The sequence below is a fragment of the Lissotriton vulgaris genome, chromosome 8 (genome assembly GCF_964263255.1).
Source record: "Lissotriton vulgaris chromosome 8, aLisVul1.2, whole genome shotgun sequence".
Classification (NCBI taxonomy): Eukaryota; Metazoa; Chordata; class Amphibia; order Caudata; family Salamandridae; genus Lissotriton; species Lissotriton vulgaris.
Genome location: NC_141696.1, coordinates 440,146,888 through 440,162,157, shown reverse-complemented (window position 1 = coordinate 440,162,157; position 15,270 = coordinate 440,146,888). Strand labels below are relative to the sequence as shown.

The following is a 15,270-nucleotide window of genomic DNA, read 5'->3' as shown; positions in this document are numbered from 1 at the left end:
AGGAGCGCGTGCGCCTCGCGTGGCAGGGGGTGGGCTCGCGGTACACTTGCGGGAGCAATAATTGCTACCATATGGCGACGCTCGCTCCCGCAAGTGAAAATGTGCAGGTGTTGCCATTGAAGGCAATGGAACGCGTGCACATGTTTGGCTGAAAAGCTGAAACGATAGCAATAGGCCATCTGGCCTATGGAGCGCATGCGCGCTGCGTAGGCGAGACCTAAAAAGGAACACTTTAATGAATGATAATAGTTTTATATTTAGAAATTGCTACCTACCACTTTTGCATCGCAAATATATCCATGAACTGCTTGCCTTGCACAGCAAGACGTATTCATAACACTAATGAAGGAAACTTAAAAGAAAATTATTAAAATATGTTTATAAACAGCTGTATTTATTTTAAGCCTTGCCTATCTTGAAAACTGTCATGACACTCAATATACTACTGAACAATATAGAAGATATATATCTGGAAGGAAAAAAACAAGAATTGCTCTTACACTGGCTACTGCTTCCCAAATATGGAGAGTAGAACCACACTATCACACCTAATAAATTATTATATAGCTGGGAGGCTGAAGAAAATTGCCACTTTATTAAATACGCCCTTACTGGCTTCACCCTCTGACATATTGTAAACGCAAGTCTTCAAATCAGCAGCTTCATACAAGACTCGCAAGAACCCCTGTTTGATACAATGGCTAAGCTCAGCCGAAAAACAGTAATTACCTCGCAACCTGCACCGCTCAGGCCTCCATTTAATAACACTGGATTCTAGAAACGAGGAAACAGTTGGACCTTTAGTGGTGCTCCAGTTGTGCGTGGACACTACAGGGTGTAGGTATCTTGAAACTGTAGTAGTTAAGTGTATGGTGGAGCTCTCTGAGTGCAAGTTATACTTATGTAACTTTGGAGTGGAAATCGTTCATTAGCACAAACATATGTTCTCTTTTCCTGGCTAAGCATATCTCTTCAAAATGATACAGCTGTCTAGGTTCCTCTAATTATTTATGAATGGGAGTATGCAGTGGTCACACATTTGTTAGATATGTTGTACAGAGCAGCCACGGGCAGAGAGACATGCGTACAGTATGGTGCACAGGGGGCAGCGCGGCAGACTACTTCTTCTGCGGTACAGGTTTGGAGAAGGCGGAGAGAAATGAGAGCTAAAGCCGCTCCATTATGGACTGTGGAGGCACTGAGGGTCGTGGCGCAGCGGCCAGGGTCCCTGACTCCGGACTACGGGATTCACGGTTTGATCCCAGGTGCCTCCGGCAGGTTAGTGCTTAATCTTTCCGAGGGCGCCCAGTGCCGGGACACCACTTCGGAGGTAGCTGTGCGCTTTACAAATACTGGTATGTTATTTTGCCCAGGGGAACGATTTCTGTGATTTGATATGAATATCTCGTTTGATCAAATTATTGAAACCATTAGCCATGGAGAAAACTGTTTAATCATTGAAATCTGATATTCTGAACTACATCCGTATCTGTGAACTTTGTATATTGTGGGTATGTAAAAAGAGAAACTTGATTGAAAATCCAAGACCCAAGAAAAACATCTTAATAAGAAATAACTGCTTTAGGAACATATGGTACTAAAGTGAACTGAATTAAATGTTTTGGTCCAGTAATTGTGGAATGAATGGGAAGAACAAACAGGGACCAGTTTAAAAGCCAGTAAACAAGCTTCAAGACAGTTTAATAATGTTGTCATCTCCATTCGTTCGGCATGAAGTCCATGAGCCACCAGCTGTCTAATGCGTGTCAAACTGAGTCCTGTGCAGAGGGCGATTACTGTAAAGGAGAGTGCAATTTACTGCCTATATTCAAATTCTTTTGCTCAAGGTTGCCAATGAATCTAACAAAAAATAAAGTGCCATGGATGAGTTAATTTGTATGCACGGGTTGAATACTAACTTGGGCAAACGGTACAACCAGAGCGGTCGGCATCAAACAACCCCCATCAAATGATAAAAGAGAAATGGGAGTTAAAAAGCACACAGGAAATAGATTGGTTTAGTATAACCCAGTACATTTTTTCCAAAGCATTACACAGTCAATACCAAGAAACACAAATTGCACAGCATGGAAAACAATCCATACCAGTTTCACGAAATAGCGAATTCATCAGATGTGTCCATGGGTGTTCAAGGGCGAGGATCGATCCGGTTTTGTTGAAGCCGTAGGAGAGAGATTCTTGAAAAGAACTGTTTCCCGAAGCTGGAAGAAATGGAAAGAATATTATGTACACACAGTCTGAGCTTTGTTTTAACTAGTGATTGTACAGGAAATGCCAGTGAGCACAGTACTGGCACAGCAAAGCACCCCTCAGTCAAAGGAAGAGTGTGGTAAAATGGCGCACAGTTCCGCTGCTGGTTTGAGCTCCAGTAGACGTAGATCATCACTCTGTGACGACTACTCACCTAAACCCAACCCACGCGCACACAAACCCTACTTGTGAAGATAAACCACCAATAATATCACTGTTAACAATTATACTAACAGACTTGTATTCTCACAATTATAAGTATGGTGCGTATGTCAGGCTCCACATTACCGCCACAGCAAAGCATACTTTTTTTTTTAAGCAAACAAGAAACAATTGGGCCTACAGTCAAGGTCTATCTCGCTGTGCACGGTGTTATGGTTCTTATTAATACCCCAGCGGTTACAATGATTAAACATGAAAAATATCTTAACCACACAGAAAGATAAGCTGAGTTTGCTATGCTCTTATTACTGCTAAGTAAAGGAAAGGGCATTATGACCACTCACTGCATCTAAAAATAGAAATAAGTAGCATACTACAAGTGCTGCATGTGCATACATAATATCAGGTGATTTGTTTACCAAATAACTCCAAATATGTAGCAGGAAAATGTTCTGATAACTTGTAAGGCCAAACAAATTAAAAATACTAGATCCGAACCCACAAAGCACCCTGGCCTCCTTGTCCCATCAAATCCAATGGTTTGGAACACTAATTTGTGTTCCAATAAAAACAATACCGCAAACTTACCACGTTAATTCAAATCTATTTCTTATTCATCTACTTGTTACCACATCACAGGTGCATGGGGAACCGGTTACCACGTGGTGGAAGCAAAATGTATCCTTCCAAAAACACTCCTACATCAAGCTTTCCATTCCTTCCACCAAACCGAAAGACCCTATCGCGGAATAGATGCCATACTCAATATCCCTTTTCCTGTAGAACCAGATCTCTGCAAACAAGCATGGCTTTTAGTAAGGGATTTTTTGGTAATATTCGGAAGACTTTATGTTTATTGCCCCAGATGTCTTGGAAAGAACAAACTATAATAAAGCAACTCTTGGCCCACAACAATATGAAAGATGCAGGTATGGCCCATGTGTTGAACAGACTGTATTTCCAGAGTAAGGGTGGTGCTTTCAAAGAGTGTTATGAAAAAGAGCCAGAGTATGAAGTTTGCATTATAAGTTGTGAACTTAAAAGGCATGTACAAGAATATATCGCCCAGAAGACACTTAACAGAGAGACTATGGCCAGATTCATCAACAAAGGGTTTTGAGATTGCCTAATTGCGAATCTTTGCGAGTCGCAATTAGGGAATCGCAAAACGGCAGGCATGAAAGTGTGCAGTACACTTTCTGCGATACCTAAGGGGTCGCAAATTACCTACCTCATGAATATTAATGAGGTAGGTAGCAATTTGCGACTCTCTAGGAATCGCAAAAATCACAGGGCTTGTGGACTGCTGAGATCAGCAGACCACCATGTCTGTGATTGCTTTTAAATAAAGCAATTTTTTTTTAAAGCATTCCGTTTTCCCTAAAGGAAACCGAGATACTTTACAAAAAGAAAAATGAAAAAGTGTTTTTTTTCATTTTTTAAGAGCAGGCAGTGGTCTGTGGGACCACTGCCTGCTCTTAAAAATGATTTTAAAAACGTTGACAAAGGGGAAGGGGTCCCTTGGGGACCCTTTCCCATTTGCGAATGTCTTACCACCCACTTGAAGTAGTAGGTAAAATGCGAGTGTTTTGCAGACGCATTCACGGTCACAAAACATTCATGCATACGGTTTGCATTCGCTATTTGGAAGGGACACCATAAACACGCCCTTTCCAAATAGCGAATCGCAAACCCATTTTGCAATTTTGTAACAGGTTACAGAATCGCAAAATTGTATTTGATGAATTGCAAAAGCATTTTTTGAGGTCGCAAATGGGACGATTCTGCGAATTGGCCCGTTTGTAAGGAGAAAAATGCTTGATGCATCTGGCCCTATATCTTTTTAAAGGAAGCTTATGTGTGTGCATGCCTTGACTTTGTGAAAAAAGAAAAGATCATATTTTCAGCCCAAGTGATCAAACAGTTGACTATGTTCACCTGATTGAACATAGAAAGGACGGCAATCGGGAAAGAGAGAATTATGGCCTCGAGGTCGATTTTGACCAGAGGTATCGGTACATTTACACACACATGTACACATAACAAGCAAATATTCTGCTAAATTCATAGGAACAAGATAAAATATAGGAATTATTTTCTTACTCTGCACAAGGTCTGAATCTGGGCCTGTGCACATTAAGGATAGTGAGGGTCCAAGCGAAGCACAAAGGCCTGGAGCTGTGTGAGTTGGAAGCCAGATGAAGGACACACACGCACAAACATATAAGCAGAAACATGTCCCCTAGAGTAGTAATCCTGTACTACTTCTAGTTAAACACATATGCAAAACCTTTGACACAGTGCGATTTTGACAACCCTGTAGATGGCTCGCAATATAATGCAGGATAATGAAGTGATGTGAACCAAGGCAGTTTGCGAGAAACACTTTGAATAAGTAAATGACTGATTTGTGTAGCGTCCACCAGCCTTGATCTCAAGAAAATAAATGTTTCTTGCTCTGTTTCACCAGCTTTGCAACCCAAACAGAAACCACAGGGCTTCATATAGGCAAGCATGGTGCATCTTCATGTGAATTCTTATCTTCCAGCACCTGCGATGAAGGGACAGACCTATTTCCAGCAGCAGTAGCTGTGGAGAGCCAAAAATAGCTCCTGGTAAAAGGTTCAGTGATTGTGCCTGTCTATAATTACAAGCTAGCATAGTTCCTTGTTTTGTCATGCTGCTGTGGCAGAACACAATGTCTTCAATCAAATGGGTGAGCTCGTGCACGCCGAGTTTGAACGTCCAACGTGGAGTCACGTCGAGTCATACGTGCTGGGATTCACAAAAAAATCTATCTGGCCAGTCATGTAGCAGATGCAGAGACGGTCCTAAAATGACCACTGTCCTCAAGTCGCATACCCTTGTGAACTATTTATTTAAGCTATTATTTAGAACGTGGCCGAGAACCAAAAAGAGCGTCACTGGGCTGACCCCGACAGCCCACTGACAAAGTAAAGCAGAGTTTAGGCAGCAACAACCATAGGAAGTAAATAATGGGAAAGAATACCTGGTGCTCAGTTCCCAAACTGCCAATGTAAATGCATGAGTGTGAAAAATAAAACACTTAAAGCATGCCCGGTTCATTCAGAGGAAGGTTCCACGTGGTGAACATGGACACTGCACATAAAACAGGCGCCGTCATCATGAAAATGAATCAATATTGTTAAAAATACACAAGCAGTCACCCAATAGGCACATTGCAAACACATTAAAAGGCAGCGAGTTCCGGTCAGGAGCAACTACATTTTATGGGAGAAGTGATTCAGGAGACATGTTTAAAGTATCTATGTGTGGCCTCGTTTTATGTACGTGGGGAAATCAAGGGCAAAAATCACCCGAGGGGCAGAGGGAAGGAATATCATAATCCAATGGGATTTTGACGTTTTTTGTTCCCAATTTCGAGTTTTCTGCTCCGCAATGGAGAAAAACTTACCCCAATTGTCTTTGCAACCAATGAAGTAGTAGATGCACAGATAATATGAAAATGAACTAAAAAGCGGTTGAGAAGCCAGTGTTGCTCTAGGAGAAAGTAGCTGCTTAGCAACGGCTGCCCAACAAGTGCAGAAGCACAGAGATTGGGTCGTAATCATGCAGCAAGACCACACAAAAAAAAAACAGAACAAGCACTGACAAAGCCAATAGGCCTTACATTGTCAGACATCCTTTTGGCATTGTCAATGCCTGTTTTATTTTGTCAGGGTGTTTGAAAAACGTTATTGTTCGAGGAATTGCTGATGCTCGACAATATAAAGAGAATCTTTTGCTAAAATTAAAAAGATTTTTGGGTCTCAAAAGGCACCCGCTGCCATCGTAGTCCCTGGTACTTTGGGAACTACTTTGTGTGCAGAAGTGCTCCTGGTGAAAGGGCATAAGGCATAATGCTGTCACTCACAGTGAAGTTAGCCAGTGGCTGAAGTGGACTGAACCACGGCCAACAGTGCGGAAAAGGCTGTCATGATCGCATTGGATGCAGAAAAAGCCTTCGATAGAGTCTCATGGCCCTTCCTCAACCAATGCATGCTCAAGTTTGGACTTGGCGAGAAGTACAGGGGCATGGTCATGGCCCTCTACAAAAAACCCCGGGCTCGAGTGGTGGTAAACGCAGCTACATCGGACACACTCACACTAGGTAGAGGGACAAGGCAGGGTTGCCCCCTCTCACCGGGGTTATTCCTGCTGGCCCTATAACCACTCCTCCACATGATCAGGTCAAACCCCCGGATCACGGGGGTGCAGATAGAAGGTCAAGCTTTCAAGCTAGCTGCATACGCGGATGACATCCTGATCACCACAAACAATCCACAAGAGTCAATTGAGGCACTCGTGCAAACAATAGAAGAGTATGCACATGTCTCAGGCTACAAACTCAATAGGGAGAAATACGAATGCAAACCTATGAACTGCCACACCACCAAGGCTGTCCTGGTCACGTCCGGCCTGGCATGGCAAACGAAACCCCTGAAATACCTAGGCCTCCTCTTCGGAAGGGACCTAAGATCAACACTAGACCACAATGAGGAGGCGATGTTAAAAAAAATTAAGTCCAAGCTAGACACGTGGGGCCCCAAATTCATAAGCTGGTGGGGAAGAATTGAGACAATAAAGATGATGGTCACCCCCATGCTAAACTACCTGCTCTCCATGCTGCCTCTCACACTCACAACCGATTTCCACAAACACATAGACAAAAGCATCAACATGTTCCTCTGGGGAGGAAAAAAACCAAGAATCAGCTTAGCGAAACTCAGACTTAAAAAAGAACAGGGCGGACTGAACCTCACAAACTACAAGGCCTTCCAGACGGCATGCCTTGCCAAACAGGGAATACACTGGATAGCCCCCACACCAGAATACATGACGGTATGGCTGGACCTGGAAAGGAGTATTCTAGGAGGTGCAGACCCAATTATGGCCCTCACGGCGCACAAGCACCCAGAGGCCAAAAACGCAATAATCCACAACACAAAGACAGCGCTGCTGAGAGTAGACAGGGAAATGGCAGTAAGTATCAAAGGCACCAAATGGGAATCACTGTGGCATAACACCAAAGTCACATACAAGGGAAAAACACTAGACAGCAAGGAATGGTATAGCAGAGGCATCACAACGCCGTCACAACTAGAAGCAGGGAACAACCCACTCACCTACAAGGCACTACAGCAGACAACCTCCCTACCAGACAAGGAGTTCTACGAATTCCTAAAAATCAAAGCAGCTATCACCAAAGCAAGCCTCTCGAAACAGATACCCACCATCATACAATACGCACAAAACTTAAACAAGACAGGCCACCAAACAGCGCAAATTTACAAGCTAATCACACCACGCACCACAACTCTAAACAATAAGACACTGGCCTTTTGGGAGGAGACCATACAAAGACCGCTAAACGAGGAAGAAAGAGCCAGACTATGGACGGCAGCGTCCAAAAACAAAAACACGCCACAACTAGCACAAACCAAATACTGGTTACTCCACAGGCTGCACTGGACACCAGCGAAACTAGGGAAAGTTGGAGCTAGCGAGAGTAACACATGCTGGAATTGCCAGAAGGCAACAGGAGATCTATCTCACATGATATACGAATGCCCCAGAGTCAAAACCTTCTGGAGCAAGGTCTATAACGTCATATACACAGTCACGGGAAGTAAGACACAAAGAGGACTAGCGGGGATAGCCACTGCCTTCCTAGCAACAGAACTTCAGTCCAAAGAAGTACGAGACCTGGTCGATGTACTTCTGACGGCTGCGGTGAAAACGATCTTGGGTAACTGGAAGGACACCAGCAAAGCCACCTTCAAACGCTGGTTCAATTGGGTAACCTTCCTCCGGGGGGCAGACAACATCACTGCCAAGCAAAAGACGGCTAATCATACTGCCAAAGATAACATGTGGGAAGCTCTCGACGCCTATCTGGAGCAGTGACCACCCCCCTCCTTTTCTTTCTCTCTTCCTTTCTTCTCTCTCTCTAGGCCCCACCAGGCCGCAACATTGCAAGAACAGTACAAGTATTACGAATGTTTTGCTTTTGTATATGGAAAATTTACTTTCAATAAAATATTTTGAAATTTAAAAAAAAAAAAAAAGTGTGAATGATGCAATAACGATCAATTGATGAAAAGGGCTGGATGAGAGGCCCGTAAATAAGGATATAATACATAGAATTTTAGTAAATTCAAAAGGTCTAATGCCAGCACTTAAAAAAATGCCACGTGGAGGAAGTGTTTCTAAGTCCTCCCCGCAATCTGTTGTGGCCCGTTTAGAAGTCCTAAAGGGATATAGAAGGGTTTTTTGGTGCCTCACTGATCCTATTGTCAGTGTGCTGCTTCAACAAAGTGTCAGGAACGATGATCATTACCCAGTGGTGGCTGCTCCACTATGGCAGACGAGCGCTGCCCCACTGAATAAAAGGAAAACTAAAATGATAAGAACTATTGTTATTATCATTTTAGTTTTCCTTTGCAGTCAGTGGCTCTCAGGGCGGGGTGGGGCTGGGCACAGCAGGGGAGAGGTGTGCTTTGCACTCCTTAAGAGGGCATGACTGCTTGACCGGCCCTCTCTGGCCAGCCACACAGTCCTGCGCACTTTACATCTTTCCCACCAGGCTGCACTACGCAGCCTGGTGATGAACATGCAAAGCCTCCCATTGCCCATCTGAGCTCCGATCTACGGCCCTCAGACAATCACAATGCTGCATTGAAGCGTTGTGATTGGCTCAGGGGGAGCTGGGTGCTTCTTGCTGGTGGCCGGGACTGCAGGAAGTGAGAAGACGGACAACAGAGGAGAGGCAGCGGACAGCCGTTTCAGGTAACTGTTTTCTTTATTTGTTCTTTGCCAGTCGTCCCTCATACTCCCGGCTCCCCCCTCTCGCCCCCCAGCCTCACCACCCGAATCTGGTAGCAGCCGCTACTGCCATTACCTGCCATCTACTTAAGTGACTCTGCCCCCTGACACTATGTCCAGACATTATGTATCACAGCCAGTCTGACATAATAAAATGGTTAAAGTGCAGATTCATTGGTGAGGTCACTAACAAGTGGGTCTGATGCATTCTCCTGCACCACGCCACCCAGGTGTGCTCAAATTAGAGTAACATTCTCGGGCACGACCTTCCGCGTCCGGAGGGTTCATGCCAGTCGGTATCCATCCACAGTCCTGTGCTTGGTCCCTTGTTTTTGCTTTACCATTATCTTCAACAAATGGAGAAAAATGGAGACAAAGACCCAGAGTTATATTCTCTAGCATAATCCGTAGGCTAAATGTATAGATGTTACCTAAAGCTTTAACATTCTTCAGTCGTCCCAATACACTTAAAGTTTGAATGTGAGTAGTGTATGGCTCTGTATATTTGTGAGGTATGATCTTTTCAAAACAACCACATGAAGTTTTGATAAATACTCCATTACGTTATATTTGATCTGGCTTTTCAGTTCTAGCTTGACATGCTTTAGCTGTGCTACAACTTTGGTAACAACTTTTCTAAAATATTAATACGGGGGGGGGGGTTGAGCAGTAATTCTCTCTCATCGCCATGCTTTTGAGTGTTTAATGTATAATTCCCCATTCTAGGAAGTGCTTCCATTTCAATGCACAAGGTGCATTGTTTTAGGATCACCAGCAGCTGGCAGTGACTAAAGAAGACACCTTGGAAGAAGGTTTCCTCCACTAAAAGATAAACAAAGGGCATATTCATCACATTCTTAATTGGAGTTTAGATAAGAACATAAATGTACCATAGTTCTTCTTCTAAGGTCTTATTGTTCAAGAAAATCACGAAAACAAGAAAGGATACATCATAAACACAAAATCAATGACTTTATTGAAAAAAATACAAATTAATGTTGAAAAAGAATTATAGTATGTTTACATACATATATAGCTTATACAGTACTTCAAATAAGCATTTCTTTAAATGTGCAAGTTGTACTATTTTTGATAGGGAAAGCCATCTTTCAAAGATGGATTTCATGCTTTTCTGCTTTCCATTGAGACCCTTGTAGCATATACAAGTGTTGCTTGTAATTTCTACACAGCCACCAAATCTTGTTCTCCTCTTCCGCCAATTTCAATCTTTGAGCATTTGTATTTCAAGTTGGGTGACTAAGTTAGCTCATAATTACATATTTCTACGAATTATTTAGAAGCTACAAAAACACAAAGAAAATGTCAATACAAAATGGCTGCTACGGTTTTTGATCTTGAAGATGCCTGTACTGCAAGCATGCAGTGTACAAGAAGAGCACAACAAAATGGCCACTGATCAATATAGAGGAGTGAAGAGTAAGGCAGTCACTGACATGTCTTTAGGCATTGCTGGAAAGAGGACTGCACAGGCTGGAACACTCTCCCTTTCTATGAATATGCTCCTTTCAACAGGCTCAGAAGCGGATGGCTCATTCCAATCTCTCCCTAAACACAATACTGCTGCATCAATGGTTGGCAATATTTGTATATTTTTCCAACCTTAATATGACATGCTAAATAACTATTTTTTACATAAATCCCTCAAAAAGAAAAAAGTAAACATTTTGTTCTCCTTTATATGTCGTATTAATGACTACTGGGCATGTATTTTTCCACATCCTGGTGAAGTGCCTATAGAATTGGATGGCAAAAAACATGGAAGATAACCACCAGTTTAACGTGTCTGGAGTTTCACTCAAGCGGGACTGATGATTTCTATACTGTACATCTTGGTAGGCGCGCAACATAGGTTTGTGCAGCCCCTGTGGTGCATAGGAATTACAATCTAGCCCTGGCCCCTTTTGCCTTCCACGAGGTGATTTGATTGAGTGATGATGGTACTTACACATTCGATTGGATGTATTTTAGGGACTTGTGTCCAAAATTTTCAGTGGAGAACATTATTTCATGTTGCACCAGATCTACAGCTGCACCTCACGCCCTGGTGCCCTTCTTGTTAAACAGGCCCCAGTGAGCAGCACATTCTGCACACAGTCTCCTGCCACACAAGGCCATGGTTACTTGCTCTCCGAGCACCAATTTTCTTGTGGCATATAGCTCCGGTGACCTGATCTTTTTGTGTTCATGGTTCTGATGACATGCTTTGAGAACAGACTGCTCACGTCTCTGCTCTTCCTGCACATGTTTGTAGCTGGTATTCTGTGATTCCTGCACATGGCCATAATAACTTGCTTGCCAAACACATAACATTGTGTTGCCTGAGTTTTAGGTGCTAAGGAGTTTTGCGGCGCTCTAGAAGGAATGCACTACATATATGATTCACTGTTACTATATAGCGTACGGGTGCCTGCAATAACATTGGGGAAGATAGCACCTCACTTCCCACCACCTGATCAGCCGATTAGGTACAATTGACAAAGATATGACACTGCAGCACTCCACTTATCACAATTTGATAAGTGGAGTGCTGCAGTGTCATATCTTTGTCAATTGTTAACATTGTGTTGCACAGGCCTTGTTGATTTGTTCTTTCATTATGTAACCACAATGACATGCTTCTCTCGCCCCGGATATAATCTTGCTGCTTATGACTAAGGCCTATTACTCGTTTTCGTGTTGGGCAGGGTCTTGGTGATATATTTCAGTTTTGTGCTATATAAGGCCATGATGACTTGCTCCACTTACACTTGGTCATGGTGAAATTCTCCCCTTGCAAATGGTCTCAGTGCATAGTACCTAGAGGGCTGCTCTTCTGGCACTTTACGTCTTGTTGAACCGGTTACCAGTGACCATATGTACCTGCAGGCGCACCTGATAACATGCTTGTCTAGCGCCTGATCTCTCACTGCACTTATTTCTGATGAGATCTATTTTAGCCTGTCTTCTGCACATGTCCATGGCGACAGGCGTCTGCATTTGGCCTGTTGCACAGGCAATCGGCTCAATTTGCACATGGCCCTGTTGTGTATTTTTCACAAAATTTCTCACTTCTCTGACTGAAGTGACATGCTAAGTCTACACATGATCGCATGTGACCTCCTCCTGCACAGATCCGGATGACCAGGTCATCTTGCACACGATCTGCCACCCTGTGACCCACGTATCTTCTCTCTTTGCAAATGACCTATAGAAGCATCTACGACAGGCTTCCCAATAACTCGCTCCTTTTGCATAGAAGATCTCTCACTCTCTCTCTTTCCTCTTCGGGTGGACAGCAGCAGGAAGTCATGACGCAAGGCACGAGCCCGTCTGCAGACTCGAGACGGGATGAAGCGCGCGCTGGGAGATGCACATTTACTCGCTGCTATCAGCATCGTTGTGGGCTGTTACCAGGAAATCATTAGCAGTTCCGCTGCGCCGGAAAGGAATAGGTTGTTCTAGAAATGCTCTGTTGTTTCTTTGTAGCCGGGATGGTTTGTTTCTAGTCAGGATAAACGTCTAGCCCGCTATCCCAATTAATGTCCTCATTTAACATTTACTGTGTAACATTTCTCCCCCCATCACACCCTACCAAACAACTCATTTGGTTTGGACCAGGCAGTCCTGTGGGTCATGAGATCGTGTCTTAAATCTGTGTAATTACTCTTCACTGCACACCCAGATGCACAGTCATTCATTCTTTCTCCTGAGAACACGTACTTTTTCATCCACTGAGAATCCCCAGCCCAAGGAGGGAATGCCATGCTTTAATGCGCCTGACATGTCTTGCCAGTCAAATGTCATGCATGTGGAGAGATAGCATGGCCAACCTCATTAACGTGGAAGAAACCCTGTCTAAAGGGTGAGAAACTCAGGGGAAATGACGCTGATATCTGTATTATCATTAAGGTGGCACCACCCTCATCTGGGTTATTGCCTTGGCCTGTACTGTTCTAGATTATGTAATTTTTATTATACGCGCGTGTCATGCTATTGCCTTCTCTGATTTATCTGTCTTAACATTGAGGGGTCAACACCCTCTTCTGGGGGTGTTGCCTGATCCTTTACTGTTCTAGTTTATGGTGCTATGGATTCTATTCATCTCGGATATCCATCATTTGTAAAGCGCTCGGATACCCACAAGGGTCATGTTTGCGCTATATAAAATGTTTCAAATAAATAAAACCACCGAAAAATAAGTACAGTGTACATCCCTCATTGGCTCTGACATTTGGTTCCTAACAATTTTGCAAGCTGGTCACTAAACCTACCACTACTTATATCGGTCTTTGCTGTTAACAAGGCATTAATGCAGTGGGCTGCAGCTCTGGGTGTCAATAGCCTCTGTACCCATGGCTGGATCAACGGGTAAGCATGGCCTATTAATTTGGTGTGCAGCTGATTGACCACAAGGGCCAATGTAATGGGGTTGAGTCCTTATAAGCCCTGGAGGGAGTTGCACCCAGGAATCAAATGAGCATAAAGGGTAACCCCAACAGCCATTTAATTAAACATAACTTATTGAATGATAGTACAAATTAATTATTTACCTGTAATGCATAAATTTAATTATTGCAAAACACTTACATGTTCAACATATACAATTTGTTTGCACAATTCTGTGGTACTGTATATTAGATAGTATATCTGCTGTTGGAAAATACCAGTGTAAAAAAAAACATCACAGCAATTGTATAAAGGAGAACAAAGATTTTTGATGACTGGTGCCATAAGTGAAAGTGCTCAACAAGTGTGTATTATAAAGAAAGAATTTAATCAATAGTGAAAAGGGAAACGCTAACACCAGTAATTTGATTTTTATCAACATTAGGCCCCATTCATACAGTATTTGGCTGGGGCTCAGTACTGTATGGTTGGTGGTAAGAATCATTGAGTTGAAGCAATGAGTTCAAATGCCCTACAACGGTCTCCTGAATGCTCTTGATACTTTTAAAAAAAATTGGGTGCCCATTTCTTTTACTGGTTTGTCTTTCACGTGTTTCAGCCGCCTCATAACTTGGGAGTGTTCTCAGGATTGAATAAGGTGGTAGCTGCATGTAAAATATATGGAGCCATTGGTTAGACAATGAGCTATTCGATCAAAAGATGTCAGTAAATACCCAGCATGCTTAGTGTTGCATAACTTCCTCAATATTATGGCACCCCGTAATGGAGCCTGTATATCGTAGTGATCTTGGGGCACAGCAAGAAAGATTGTTTAAAGCATATTCATTATTGTTTGAGCAGCGAGAATTATGGAACTGGGCAAACTTGGATTATGGGATAAATTAACTTTGTAGGTCTGTAAAAATGTGTCAATTTCATAAAATGAATCGGGCATCCTGAAATATTGATGTGGTATGGGTTCAGTGGCTATGCCATAATTTGTGGATTGATTTGGACTTTTGGTTTTCATCAGGAACTGGAGTTGGGTGCACTCAGTTTTCTGAAAATAAATCCCGGCATGAGGGGCGTGTCCAGGGGTTAAAATATAAACGTACTCATCCTTACTCATCTCATCTCTGACATAATCATGTATGGTAGTCATTGAACTGCGTTATTGTCATTTTGACATGCCTTAAAATCCATTCTTGTCCATGGCATAATTAAGTCACGTTCTTAAAGAATTGATTAGCCTACATTTGTTTTCTTCATTTCTTCAATTATGACATAAGCAGTTGCTTGGCAGAATGTTGCTGATAACATTGATGCTTTAATCCTTAGAAACCTATGAGATCAGAATGCCCTGTACTAAAAAAAGATAATAGTGCTTGGATATTCTACAAACCGCATGGACATATGCTGATTATGGTTGTATGTGCTGGATCAAGTCAGGCTGTGGTGACATCCAATTGGCTCATAGAGTGGTACAGGAAGAGTGTCTTGGGCTATCAATTAATGACTTTAAATAATATTATTTAATTTGAAAGCTTCATTCGACCATGAAGCGTGGTGTTAAGGTTCAATTTTAAAATGGCTTTGAGAAGAATT

The 15,270-nt window shown here is 42.8% G+C and overlaps 1 protein-coding gene across 4 annotated transcripts in view; it reads right to left on the bottom strand.

Annotated features, from left to right (window-relative positions):
* The window catches only part of INPP4A (inositol polyphosphate-4-phosphatase type I A), a 1,119,411-nt gene that overhangs the window by 901,305 nt on the left and 202,836 nt on the right, over positions 1-15,270 (bottom strand). For all 4 annotated transcript variants that reach the window (XM_086934219.1, XM_086934220.1, XM_086934221.1 and 1 more), the window contains exon 2: positions 2,106-2,222. The gene's annotated coding sequence lies outside the window, so the exon portion shown is untranslated. The remainder of the gene's footprint in view (positions 1-2,105; positions 2,223-15,270) is intronic.